We start from the raw sequence: 14,169 nt of genomic DNA, 5'->3' as shown, positions 1-14,169 counted from the left end.
CCTTTCTTATACACCTTGGATAGGAATTTTTAAAAGTAAATTGAGTCCCACTAACATTTCTTTCCTTTTCAAACTTTCAATATCCTTAACCAGTGGGGAATGGATGGACGCTCCTACATTCTGTAGCTTGGTTGATTCTTCGAGATGGCCAGAATTTTACTAAGTTGCCGGTCTCGTTGAAATGTAATTTTTATTTTTAAATTTGTTCCCTGGACGCGGAGATATTGATCATATTTATTGTACATTCCTAGTTGTCCATCACTTGTTAATTGTCTGATTTTCCACCAGTATTCTCAAATGAATATGGTGAGACTGCGGAATCTCACTCTGATCTGTTGGTTGTGCAAGCTCTTAACTCTGCATGTAGCCTGTCGCTTATGCACGTAGCCCATTGTAGTAATGTAGTTCATTACTACGAATGATATCTACGTTTGATTTGGCTTTTGTGCAAATCACTGTTGGACATAATTAGCATCATAAAAAATAACAATCATAACCCTACATGTATGTTCATGTACATCTTTGGTGTTTTTCACCCCTAATATTGTTGAAAAGCCTCAAATATTGTATAGGAATTTTTCAATTTGGCACTGAGAGCTGCATTAACTGAGGTAACTTCTTTTGACTGAGGTATTAAACTGATTTATCATTCTTGGGTGGGTGTGAATGATTCCATAGCATTAGTTAAAGAAATGCTAACATTTTCCCTCAACTGACTACACTAAAAACATTACCTGATCATTCACTATAAAATTAGGATATATCAAGCCAGGTTTTACTCTGGACCTGACTTGCCCAGTATAAACATCAGCTGGGATCGTAATGGCATCCAGCTCTACCTCACCAACATCTCTCACGATTCCTCCATGCTTACTAAATTATCAGACTGTTGACTCAAAATCCAATACTGGATTAGCAGAAATTTCCTCCAGTTAAATATTTGACAGGCTGAAGTTATTGGTTTTGATCCCTATATTGGCTTTCAACCAAGCAACATCTTGATTTTAAAATTCCCATCCTTATTTTCAAATCTCTCCATGGCCTCACCCCTCCCTATCTTAAGTTCTTCCAGCCTTACAATAGATGGTCTTACTGATGGCATGAATGTGTGGCCACACCGAGGTTGCAAACAGACTGGCTTAATCACTCAATCTGTTGCCAGGGAGAGGGATGGAGTCAGTAGCTAGGGATCAAAAACAATAACTTCAGTCTGTCAAATATTTAATTGGAGGAAATTTCTGCTAACCCAGTACTGGATGTTGAGTCAACAGTTTGATAATTTAGCAAGCATGGAGGAGTCAAGAGAAATGCTGGTGAGGTAGAGCTGGATGCTATTACGATCCCAGCTGATCCTAACGTTTTTTTTGAAACCATGGAGTGAAGTTACTTAATAGATTCACAAGAGTGTGCTGATGAACTTTTAACAAGAATAAAATATTTATTAAACAAGAAAAATGAACTGTATTACACCAGATAAAAAGGTTGGAAAGATTTCAATACAAACACAAGAAGATGCTTCAAATTTACATTATTCCTTTACCCCAGCAATATCATTGCAGATACATAAACCAGTGAAAGGGTTACCACTAGCTTGACACACAAAAATTATTTGCTTAGCACCACCACAATTGCAAATGGTTTTCTTCCAGCGAACTCCTGAACATTCACTCAATGCTTTTCACCCAACTTGCATCCCTTCCAGAGACACTCAAAAAACCAGGCTCTAAATGCAGTCTTCCAGTAGCATCTCGGCTAAACTGATCACTTTACTGAGTTCTATAACTGACTATTCAGTCAACTACTGTCCCAATAGCTTTGTAATGTTTTCTTCTCAGAGAGCTGAAAATCCCTGTCTTCACTCTCTGACACACACTGAACTCTCTCCTCCATCTTTTTTCTGTGCCTGTGTCCCTGGACACAGACATTCCTCCCCATAATCACTAAACTTTTAACCCATCTCTTTACCTTCAGGGGTTGTAAAACCTTATTAAAGATGTATATATCAATATACAAACAAACCCAAAAGACCTGACCTTTCAGTCAGGAATCTATTCAGACTCCCGGGCACCAAGACTTGCAAACAATCTAAAATTAAACTGAATTCATTTTACTTTCCTTAACACTTAAACATATATGTAAAAATTATATATTTAAAAATTCTACGTTGCTCATAACAGTGCCACCAGCCTAAATGTGGAACTAACACTGTGCTTTCAGATGATGTCACTGAGGGGCAGCATGTAGATGAAAAATAGGAAGGGGCCAAGGATAGATCCTTGGAGAACAAAAGAGGTAACAGTGCAGGAGCCAGAAGAGAAGCCATTTCAAGTGATAATCTGGCTATGATTGGATACATAAGAATGGAGCCAGTTAAGAGCATTCCCACCTTAGAGAAGGATGATGTGGTCAGCTGTGTCAAAGGCTGAAGACAGGTTGAGAAGGAAGAGAAGGATAGTTCACCTCTGTCACAGTCACATAAGATGTAATTTGTGACTTTGTTGAAAGCCGTTTTGATACTGTGGTTGAGATATAAACCTGATTGGAGGATTTAAAAATGGAATGCCAGGAAAGATGGGAGCTGATTTGAGAGGCCACAATGTTTTCAAGGACTTTGGGAAGGAAAAGGAGATTGAAGATGGGTGGTAGTTTGCAAGTACAGTGGAGTTAAGGGTTTTTCGAGGAGAGGGATGATGATGATGGCAGATTTAAAGGAGAGCTGATCAGCACCTGAAGAAAGAGCTGTTAACAATATCAGCGAACATGGGGAAGTTGGGTGGTCAGTAGTTTAGTGGGAATAGGGTCAAGGGAGCAAGTGGTGGGTCTCATGGACAAGATAAGCTCGGGAGGGGGCATAAGAGGAGATAAGAGAAAACTAGAGCAAAGTGCAAGTTCAGGACTAGTGGTGGAGCTTTAAAGGAATTCAGTTAAAATTGAGATTTCTTTAATTTGCACGGGGGTAATATCCAACAATGTATGGCTCAAATAGCAACTTATTTACTGATCTAAATCTGGATAAATTGTTTACTTTGAAGGGTTTCAAAAAGAAGAGGCTCAAGTTACAAACTAGGTGTAACAGCTTATAAGAATCCCTTTATTTAAGGATACTGAAGCACAATTATGGTAGTACAAATGAATATTGAGAACTGAATATAGAGTATTGGGAGTTTATGTATGAAGGTTGCATGAAAAGTCAGGTGGGACTTCTTCTCCCAAATGGGGTATATTTGTGGGACAGATTCCAAGGTGGGCCCTGAAACTGAACAGAGAATTATATACATTGCTAGAGAAGAAAGGACTGAGAGACATGGTAAGAAAGTGGGTAAACCCTTTTCAAAAGAAAAACAAATAAGCCAGTTTGATCAAATCTTTTTTTGCAGTTTGCAAGATTGTTCTGTTCTCTTTACATTTGATATCAGTGAAATCGTCAATCTAATTACACAATTTGTTGTGCTGAATTTCACAAGTCAGTGCTTGTGCATTATCTGATATTTGAAAACATAAAGGGCAAAATGCCAGGATATAATTATTCTTTATGTTAGACAATGTGAGGAAGGTTTAAACTAACTTGGCAGGTGTGTGGGAACCAGGAGCTATTACCAGAGAGGAACACCAAGTTGCACAGAGAATTGGGAAAGACGCCTAGCACTAGAGTAGGAAATAGTCACGTATTAGGTGGTGCCAGAGTAAGAAGGAAAGCGATAAAGTTTAAATTAGGGTTACTGTGCATGTGTGTGAATGTGCAGAATGAGGTTGGTGAGTTGCAGGTACAGGCAACCATGTGGAAATATGATGTTGTGGCCATAACAGACCCCAGGCTCAAAGAAGGGCAGGACTGGGTGTTAAATATTCCTAAATACAAGGTGTTCAGGTAAGATAGGGAAGGAAAGAAAGGAGGAAGATTTGTAGTATTGATTAAAAAGATCATTGCAGTGTAGGGGAGAGATGGTGTCACAGGGGATCAAGGGCAGAATCTATTTGGCTAGGGCTAAGGAATTAAAAAAGGTGCAGTTTCATTGCTCAGTGTAGTGTATTGGCCACCAATTCATGGGAAAGGTGTAGAGGAACAAATTTGCAAGAAAATTGCAGAGAAGTGCAATAATTATATAGCAGTTATAATAGAGGACTTCATCCGAATATAGACTGGGATAATAGTAGTGTAAAGGAGAGAGGGGCAAGAGTTTCTAGTGTATGTGATTAGGAGAATTTTCCAGTCCAATGAGAAAGGAGGCATTGTTGTTTCTTGGGAATGATTTGGGCCAAGTGGAGCATGCGTCTGTAGAGGAATGTTTAGTGGACAGTGATCATAAGTTTTAGGTTGACTTTTAGGAAAAGGACAAGGAGCAATCTAAAGTAAGAATAATTAATTGGGGGGAGCTAACTTCAATGGGGTGAAAATAGATCTCGCCCAGAGATGAAGCAGAAAAAGGGTACTTATGACAGATGTCAGGTGGGTAATACAATTTAAAGCCAGGCTCAATATGGAAGGTTTAGAGATGAATTGAAAAAACAAATAAGAGAAGCAAAGAGAGAGTATGAGAAGAGACTGGCAGCTAACATAAAAGGAAATCCCAAAGTTTTCTACAGGCATAGAAATAGTAAAAGGGTGGTAAGAGGGGAATTGGGGCCGATTTAGGCACCAAAAACAGGATCTACACGTGAAGACAGGACATGTCAGAGTCACTAAAAAAAAATATTTGCACCTGTCTTTACCAAGGGCAGAAACTGCTCGTATTGGTGGAAGGATAGAAAACTAGAAGGCACAGCTTTAAGGTGACTGACAAAAGAAGCAATGGCAACATGAAAATCTTTTTACAGTTAGGATCTGGAATGCACTGCCTGAAAGTGTGGTGGAGGCAGATTTAATCATGGCATTCAAAAGAGAATTGGATAATTATAAAGGAAATATTTGCAGAGTTACAGGGAAAAGGTTGGGAGTGGGACTAGGTGAGTTGCACTTGCAGCATGGACACAATGGGCCAAATTGCGTCCTGTGCTGTAACTATTCTGTGATTCTAAGAATAGAAGTATGAATATCGTCCTGTCCTACTGTTTGTAGGTTCTCATTATTAACTGGTAGATCTGCTCAACTTTTGATGGGATTGAAGTTTTAAATTTGGTCATCCAGTGTTCAGCCAATTGCATTTAAAATGTGGTTGTGACAGAACCACATTTGTATCCAAGTGCATTCTTGGTCCTAAACTCTTCATGGTAATTTATAGAAACATTTTATAGAGAGTGCTATCTCTTTTAGCAGCGGTCAGAATTTGTCAAACTAAAAATAAAATGAATCTATTTGTGAGCAGCAGCATCTGTCAGTTTACCAGTGGGTGACAAAAAATTAACCCTCTTTTACATTGATTTTTTACCCATGAACATTATGGCCTATTGACATTTAATAGTTTACAGTAATCATGCAGCTAACTATTTAACAATGCCTTTCCAAGCAGGCACTTTTTTTAATAATATGCCTGTTATAGTTGGAGTCAGCATCAGGTGTGACAGATTTTCTTTTCTTAAGTAAGACGGCGTCCCATTGTTAATGATCAGAAGTCTAAAGTAAAAAGTATTCAAATAAACCACAATGCAACTGCTGTCGCTGAATTTGGGCTTTTCCTGTCGTCACTGCTGTTTGCTGTGTAGCCAGAACTATACCATGTCTACACAATGATCCATCCATGCATTTGTGTGGTTATGTTATTGATTGCACTAACTTAAAAGAAATGTTTAATGAAGCAAGCAAGAAAACACAATGTATATCTGGCAGAAGCTGGGGCACAAAAACCTTAGACCTAATGTGGAAATCGGCAGCTGTGAGAAGTGTAGGGAGAGTTAAAGGACAGAAGGGATGTTTTCTCTCATGTTTTTATTTATACAATTTCTCCTTTTCTTTTCTATTGCTGTTTTAGTGTATTTTGCTTTTATGCTTTGCTCCATATGCTTTTGTTTCCAGCTTGTGTGACCTTATCAACTTTTGTTGTTTACTTCACTCATTTCTGTTGTTTATCTGTTTAGTGGTTTAGCCTTGCATATTTTGTTGCCCCATTTATGGAAATATTTCTGGAATATGTGCATGATCTTAAGTGAACCACTTTGTGCATAGAAGTTAATAATGATTCACTGAAGCAAAACAGTAGCCCTATCACTGATTCTTAGCATTGATTTTGGAGTCATAAGTTTTAAATATGATTGTAAATACTGAAAATTTAAGAAGGACGCACAGAAACCTTTGGGAAGTGAGCTGCACAACACTGCCAGGGAACTGGGGTGCAATGTCTTTTGGTTCCTAGAAGCTTGAAATAATCACAGTTTTAGACTCAAACTACTGGAAATTTATTAACTGTATTTCATGCAGCTCTCCGTGTGCACTGTGAACTGATACACTGTCGTTAGGCACCTGTGCAATAGTAAACGTGTATATACCCAGGCACCCTGGGTATACATTCACATAACAATTAGTTCCTAACTCTGAGTAATATAACAATGTAAACCTCTCTTCCTTTAAAAAAATACAATGCCTCTATATCAATATAACTGTTCCAATCATTAACTTTTTCTGTTATATCTAACTAAAGATTAACAATTGACTTTTATAATTAAACTGAACGCTTTTAGAGTCTGTTATAACTTATCCTATTTTTGCAAAGCTTTATTCACGGTATCACTTAGACAGTAGGATGCTGTGCTTCCATCTTGTAGATTTGGCATCATCACTGAACTCATGAGTGATGAGTTGACACACTGTGCAGGTAATGTTTTGAGTGTTGCCCCTGGTGTAGGAGTCATGCTTGATGTTGCTTACTGGCGACCTTATTGACAGTACATCGCTTGTCGGTGATGCTGTTGATGTAGGCCTGCTGGTTAGTGATGTCGCTGATGTTTTTGATGATCTTGTCTGCTTTTCCAGCTCATGTGTATGTCGAATATGGATGCTGTTCCTTCTTATTTGCTTGCCGGTTTTGATCTCTGTGACATATAACTATTGGAGTCTCAGCTTCACCAGCAACTTCTGCTGGGTTCCAGATTTTCATGATTGGATCCTGTGCATGTACAGTTTATCCATTCAACAGCTCAGGCAGGGATTTAGCATATTTGCTGAAGTGTTGACTTCCTTCTACCTGTGCATCAGTGGGATGTTGTCTTGGAGGAAGTATCTCTCTTGGAAGAGTTTCTTCCATTTAACAACTCTGCAGGCAATTTTCAGTCTTAAGAGGTGTGGATCGGAGTGCCAATAAGGTAATGCTTGTGTCTCGGCATTTTGTGAGGGATCTCTTGTCTCTCTGGACATGCCTTTCTGTAAACCCAAGTCCCCTTGGGTAAAATGGTGATGAGGTCATGATGTTCAATGCATACTGTCCAGCCAATTTCTTCAATTGTCTGAAAGTAAATTAAGTTCCATTGTTACATATTATTCTTTCAGATTTGTACTTTTATTTTCTTTGTTCTTTCATGGGATGTGGGCATCACTGGCAAGGCCAGCATTTGATGCCAATCCCTAATTTCCCTTCAACTAAGTGGCTTGCTAGGCTATTTCGAGGGCAGTTAAGAGTCAACCACATTGCTGTGTATCTGGAGTCACGTGTAGGTCAGACGGGGCAAGGATGGCAGATTTCCTCCCCTAAAGGGCATTAGTGAACCAGATAGGTTTTTATGACAATCAATAGCTTCATGATCACCATTACTGAGATTAGTTTTCAACTCCAGATTTTATTAATTGAATTTAAATCTCACAAGCTGCTGTGATGAGATTTGAACCCATGTTCCCTGAGCATTAGCTTGGGCCCCTGGATTACTTGTCCAGTGACATTACCACTACGCCACCATCTCTGATTGTTGTGGGTCTTAAATCTTTCACTTTTCGGACAAAGGGAATTTGGAGTAATAGTCTGCAACTATGAGACATCATTCTTGATTGTGTGACTGAATAAATCAGCTCCCACAGGATGCTAAGGCCTGGGTGGTACTCCTCTTTCTGTTGCATATTTCTATACTTCTGGCACCTATTGCATATAGATTTCATTTTATCAATGTCTTTGTAGATGCCTATCCCATAGACAGCTGATCTGACTTTGCGATCACGTTTCTCCATTCCTAGGTAGCCTTTATATATCTTTTAGAGGAGTTTTTTCTGCATTGTTTTGAATATGATTATCCTGGATCCGGCTAGCAAAACACCATCTTCTAGTGAGATGTCATCTCTGATAGACCAGTGCTGCCATATTGCTGGCCATGTTTGCTGTGTTTTATCAGGTCATCCATGGATCATTTGCTGAGAGAGCATTTGTAACTCTTCACCTTTGTTGGCCCCATCTCTAATTTGACTCAGTTTCGCTGGTGCTCTGTTTATTAGGTGATAGATCTTGATACCTAAATCTTTTATCTCATGTTTCTCCTGTGCCAGCAACTGAGATCAGGCACCTGCTAGCATCATTCCTCTTCCTTGTATTTCAGAGTGAAATCTGAAGCTTCAAGAGTAACCTCTGCGGTCTTGCTGGTTCTCTACATAGGTTTTTCTTGTAGATGTGCTCCATTGGACGATGATCACTCTCCACAGATATTTGTATGGAATTTATCACACCCATACACAACTACTGAAAGCTATCTTCCAAGTTGGCATAAACAAAAACAAAAAATGCTGGAAAAACTCAGCAGATCTGACAGCATCTGTGGAGAGAAAGACAGAGTTAATGTTTCAAGTCCATATGACGTTTCTTCAGATTTCCAGCATCCGCAGTGTTTTGTCTTTATTTCTATGTTGGCATATTTGGTCTCAGCTGATGTTAGAGCTTTGGATATGAATGCTGTCAGTTTTCCATCTTGTACCAAGGTTGTTCCCAGTCCCTTTTGTAGTAGCATCTACTTGCAGAATGACAGGTTTCTCTCTGCTCTAGTATAACAGACTTGTCTCCTTGCATGCTGCTACTTTGAGTGTGTTGAAACTCCTTTCCTGAGACTCTGACCACCGGTACTCAACATCTTCTCTCATCAGCTCTCATAGGTTTGCTGTGTGTTCTGACATGAGGTATGAAAAAACTCATGTACTGAATCAACCCAAGGAAACTTCTCAGCTCTTTCTTGCTTCTTGGAGCTTCCATCTCAGAGATAGATGTGACTTTTTCAGGACTCCACTTGACTCTGTTAGGTGTGCACGCCATTCCGAAGAATTGGCATTTTGTCACCATCGCCATGTATTTGTCTGCGTTTAGCTTGATGCCAGCTTTCCTGCATCTCTGACCTCTGATCAAAAGCGTGTGTTGAATGTTGCCAACAGTGAAGATTGCTCATCAAGCTTCACATTCCAGTAGCCATTTGTGGCATCATGGTTGCCGAAAACTTTTGCCCCTGCCAGTGCTGGTGTGAAATTGCAGAGGCGTTAGTGATAATCTTCCAGTCTTCTTTAGAAATGGGTGGTGCCAGAGCACTGGAGAATTGCGAATGTTACACCCTTGTTTAAAAAGGGTTGCAAAGATAAAGCTGGCAACTATAGACCAGTCAGTTGACTTCACTGGTAGGGAAACTTCTGGAAACTATAGTTCTGGACAAAATCAATAATCACTTAGATAAGCAAGATACTGCAGATGCTGGAAATCTGAAAGAAAAACTCTGAAGAAGTCAAACGAACTCGAAACCTTAACCCTGTTTCTCGCTCCACGGATGCTGCCATCTTCAATGACTTATGTACATATACACTGAGATCTCTCTGTTTCTGAACCTCCTTTAGAATTTCTCCCTTCATTTTTTGCTGTCTCTCCATATTCTTCCAGACCTCCTGAGTTTTTCCAGCGTTTTCTGTTTTTATTTCAATAATCACTTAGACAGGTGCAGGATAATTAAGGAAAGCCAGCATGGATTCATTGAAGGAAAATCATGTTTAACTAACTCGCTGGAGTTTTTTGAGGAGCTAACAAGAGAAGGTTGATAAGGGCAACACTGTTGATGTGGTGTATATGGATTTTTAAAAACTCATTTGATACAGTACCACACAACAGACTTGAGAGAAAAATTCTAGCTTATGGAATAGAAGGGAAAGCAGGCACTTGGATAGGAAATTGGCTCAGTGACAGGAAACAGAGCAATGATAAAAGGTCGTTTTTCAGATTGGAGGAAGGCCTGTAGTGGAGTTCCCCAGGGGTCAATGTTGGGACCCTTGTTCTTCCCGATATATATTAATGACCTAGACTAGTGTGCAGGGCATGATTTCAAAATTTGCAGGTGACATGAAGATTGGAAATGTCAACTGTGATGATGATCATCTTGAACTTCAAAAGGACATAGACATGTTGGTGGATTGGGAAGACAAGTGGCAGATCAAGTTCAAAGCAGAGAAGTGTGAGGTGAATCATTTTGGGCAGGAAGAATATAGAGAGACAGTAAAAAATGAAGGGAGAAATTCTAAAGGAGGTTCAGGAACAGAGATACCTCAATATATGTACATAAGTCATTGAAGATGCAGGGCATGTTGAGAGATCAGTTAATAAAGCATACAGTATCTTAGGCTTCATTAATGGGACATTGAGTACAAGAGTAAGGAGGTCATGTTGAACTTGTATAAGACACTAGCTAGGCCTGGTACTGCGTCCAGTTCTGGGTGCCATACTTGAGGAAGGATGTGAAGGCATTGGAGAGAGTACAGAAGAGGAGATTCACAAGAATGATTTCAGGGATAAAGAACTGAAGCTATGAGGATATATTGGAGATGTTGGGACTGTTTTCCTTGGAGAAAAGAAGGCTGAGAGGAGACTTGATAGAGGTATTCAAGATCCTGAGGAGTATGGACAGGGTAAATAGAGCGAAACTGTTCCCACTCGAGGGAGCATCAAGAACTAAAGGGCTCAGATTCAAAATAATTGGCAAAAGGAGTAAAAGCGATGTGAGGAAAATTTTTTTCACCCAGAGGGTAGCTGGAGTCTGGGACTTCCTTAGAGGATGGTGGAGGCAGGTTCGATCGAGGTATTCAAAAGGGAATTGGATTGCTGTCTGAAAAGAAAGAATGTGCAAGGTTACAGGGATAAGGCAGGGGAGTAGGACAAATGGCCTCCTTCTGCACTGTAAAAATTCTGTGACCTCTTCCAGTGTTGGAATAGGGTAGTGATCCTTTTTATTGCTTGATTAAAATCTTTGATTTCCCGGTACGTTTGTGGCTGTCCATTTGGATTCTCTCTTAGCATGATGGAATTTACCCAATCTTTAGCCTCTGCCGATCACTTTCCTTACTCCCATCTCTTGGAACTCTGTTTCAAGCTTTCTTCTTAGTCCTATTGGTACTTTACGTGGGGGCTGGATAACTGGTTTCTTTGCCGAATCAGTAGTAATGTGATACTCAAAATCTTCAAAGCTTTTAACCATCTCACCAAAACACTCTGGATACCTTTGTACCAGATGTCCCTTGCTTCTGATTGAGGGCACTTTTCAATGGGTGTATTATCTTCAGCTCTCAGTGTCGCTTCCTTCACCTCGAGGTTTACTGAGATAAGCTGCAGCTCTTCGCAACTGTTCCAGCCCCAGGATAGCAGGACCATCTGGTTCAGTGCATAGAACATACATTTGACCTATTTTCCTTTGTGTGCCCCTCTGATTTGTGTTGTTCCTAACTGTCAAATCTCAGTTATCAGTTTGCTGTTACCATGATGTTGCTCGGTTTCAAAGCATCTTTTCTTGGATAACCATTTTCTGTCAAATTTTCAGAAAAGATTTTCTGGTATCATCCGAGGGGATGATGCTACTCTCTGCTCCAGTATCAAGCTTCAGCTTCAGATTTAAGGCTGTGGGCTTACTTCTCATCCTTTTTCCTGACCTGAAGGGTTTTGTGAATTTCTTTTCTCTGGAAACTATCCCATCCAGCCATTTCACGCAGTTGATTTCAAACTCATTATCATCCTCCATGGATGTATTGGTTTCTTTTCCTTCTCACTCACCTTATTGCTCTGTCTCTGATAACTCTTTTATCATCTTCCTTACTTGTTCTGCACGTCTTTTCCCAGTAATTGAGCTTTCTACAATTTGATCCCAATGTGGGACGTTTCCTTCTCTCTCTGAACTCATGGTCATCCACTGCTCTCACACATCTTTTGCGCTATCTGGTGCACATTATTTTGTTGCTATTTCACTGCATCAACCCTGCTGCCTTGTGGCTTAATAAGAGTAGTCTTGGTAGATGGGTAGTCAGCGCCTTTATCTGTCTACTCGAGGCTTCATGCGTTCTGGCAGTGTCTACAGCGTGCAATATTGTGAACTTGTCCTTTCTAATCAAAATTTTTTATAGTACAGGGTATGCAGAGCCCCAAATGAGCTGACCTATCAGCCTTTGATCTTTTTCCTTGAATTTACATTTTCTGGCTGCACTTTTCAATCTTGTTAAGAAATTGGCAACAGACTCACCTGATTCCCGCCTCAGGCTTTGAAATTCATATCGGTGGATCCAGTGATTTGACTTTGGCTGGAGATGTGTGCTGAATCTTTCAAAAATTTTGTCTGAGTTTTTACTGTCATCCTCACTTATCTCCCAGTTATTAAGCAAATTTAACCCTTTTGTTCCTGCCCACGAAGCATGTAGCTGACCCTTTCCTCTTCACTGGTGCCTTTTAGAAAGTTATTTGAATGTCAGTCTATACTTTTGTTTAAACTTCTCAAACACCACTGTGACATTATCAGCTCCCCAATTCATCATGGGCTGTAGCTGTGCGTTCATTGCTGTGGTGGCAGCCATTTCATTTTCATGAGATTCACTTGCTTTCTCTCTCTTTGAGAAAAAATCAACATGAATTAGTGCCACAAAAATAAAAATAGCTGGAAAACCTCAGCAGGTCTGACAGCATCTGCGGAGAGCAATACAGTTAACATTTCGAGTCCAAACGGACTCGAAACATTAACTGTATTGCTCTCCACAGATGCTGTCAGACCTGCTGAGTTTTTCCAGCTATTTTTATTTTTGTTTCAGATTTCCAGCATCCGCAGTATTTTGCTTTTATTATATGAATTAGTGCCAATTTGGTCAACATTAAATCTGTTTAAAATGTTGGGACCTTATTCATAAACACCTGCTGCCACCATGTCATGTCTTCTGGTTTCAAGAAGCTTGAATTAATTACACTTTTAGACTCAAAATGCTGGAACTTCCTTGAGTCTATTTCTTCCAGCTCTCCATGTGGCTAGTGGACTAATACATTGTTGTTCAGCGCCTGACTGCAGTGCAGCAGTAAATGTGGCACCCCAGATGTACATTTGCATAATAATTATTTCTTAACACTTCAATAATAATATAACAATATAACTGGGCTGTAGTGAAACATGAGGGATCCAGGCAGTGGGCTGCACAAAAATGTTGGCAAGCCAAAGAATGGGATGCAGAGAAGCATTAGAGAGACATGGAATAAGATGCAGAGAAACGTTGGAGAATCAGGAGATGGGATGTAGAGAAACATTGGACATTTAGGCAACAACTGCAAAGAAAGTCGAGCATTGTAGAGTCGGTTGGAAAAACATTGGAGAAACTGAGTAGTAGGCTGCAGAAAAACATAAACTTGGAACAAGTTGCACAGAATCAATGGGTTATGCAGTCGGCCGCACAGAATCATTGAGAGATTTTGAGGAGAAGCAGTAGATTTGAACATTATTGTTCAGGGAGAGACGAATGTTGTGTGACCACCGCTTAGCTTTATTCACTTTCACATTTCGTTGTGGTTTGTTTGATCACTTTCAACCAGACTATAGTTTGCACTTTAAAGATCAATGCAAAAAAACAGACAAGCATGCTGTTGGGAAAGTCTATCTTCGTGCAACAAATCAATCAACTGAACCATGCGGTGTGGGAAGCAAGATTTGACATGATCTTTGCTATTTAAATTGCATAGATCACTGCAAAACAAAAGCATTGTTATTGATGATTGCAACTACACAGAATCTGAATGAAGTGTAATTATGGAAATCCTATGTCTGCTTTCTAGCTTAATGCTGAAAGACGTACAATTGCATGGTACATTTAACAAACAATGAAATATGTGATTTTAAATGTGCTCTGAAAATTATGGCTTCACGGCTAAAGGTGGCTGCAATTTAAGTTTTAGGCTTGAGTAGCCCAAATCATTTTAGGTGTGAGAATCTGAGTTGTAATTTAGTACATAAGATGGTACACTCTCTTGAAAATAAAAATGAGGACAGTCAAAAAGGCAATTG

At 39.7% G+C, this 14,169-nt stretch overlaps 1 protein-coding gene across 4 annotated transcripts in view; it reads left to right on the top strand.

Moving 5' to 3' along the window:
• The window catches only part of LOC144677193 (disco-interacting protein 2 homolog C), a 589,517-nt gene that overhangs the window by 557,048 nt on the left and 18,300 nt on the right, over nt 1–14,169 (top strand). The gene's annotated exons all lie outside the window — the stretch shown is intronic.

This window comes from Cetorhinus maximus, chromosome 3, assembly GCF_964194155.1.
Source record: "Cetorhinus maximus chromosome 3, sCetMax3.hap1.1, whole genome shotgun sequence".
NCBI classification, from domain to species: domain Eukaryota; kingdom Metazoa; phylum Chordata; class Chondrichthyes; order Lamniformes; family Cetorhinidae; genus Cetorhinus; species Cetorhinus maximus.
This window is presented reverse-complemented; position numbering and strand designations above follow the sequence as displayed.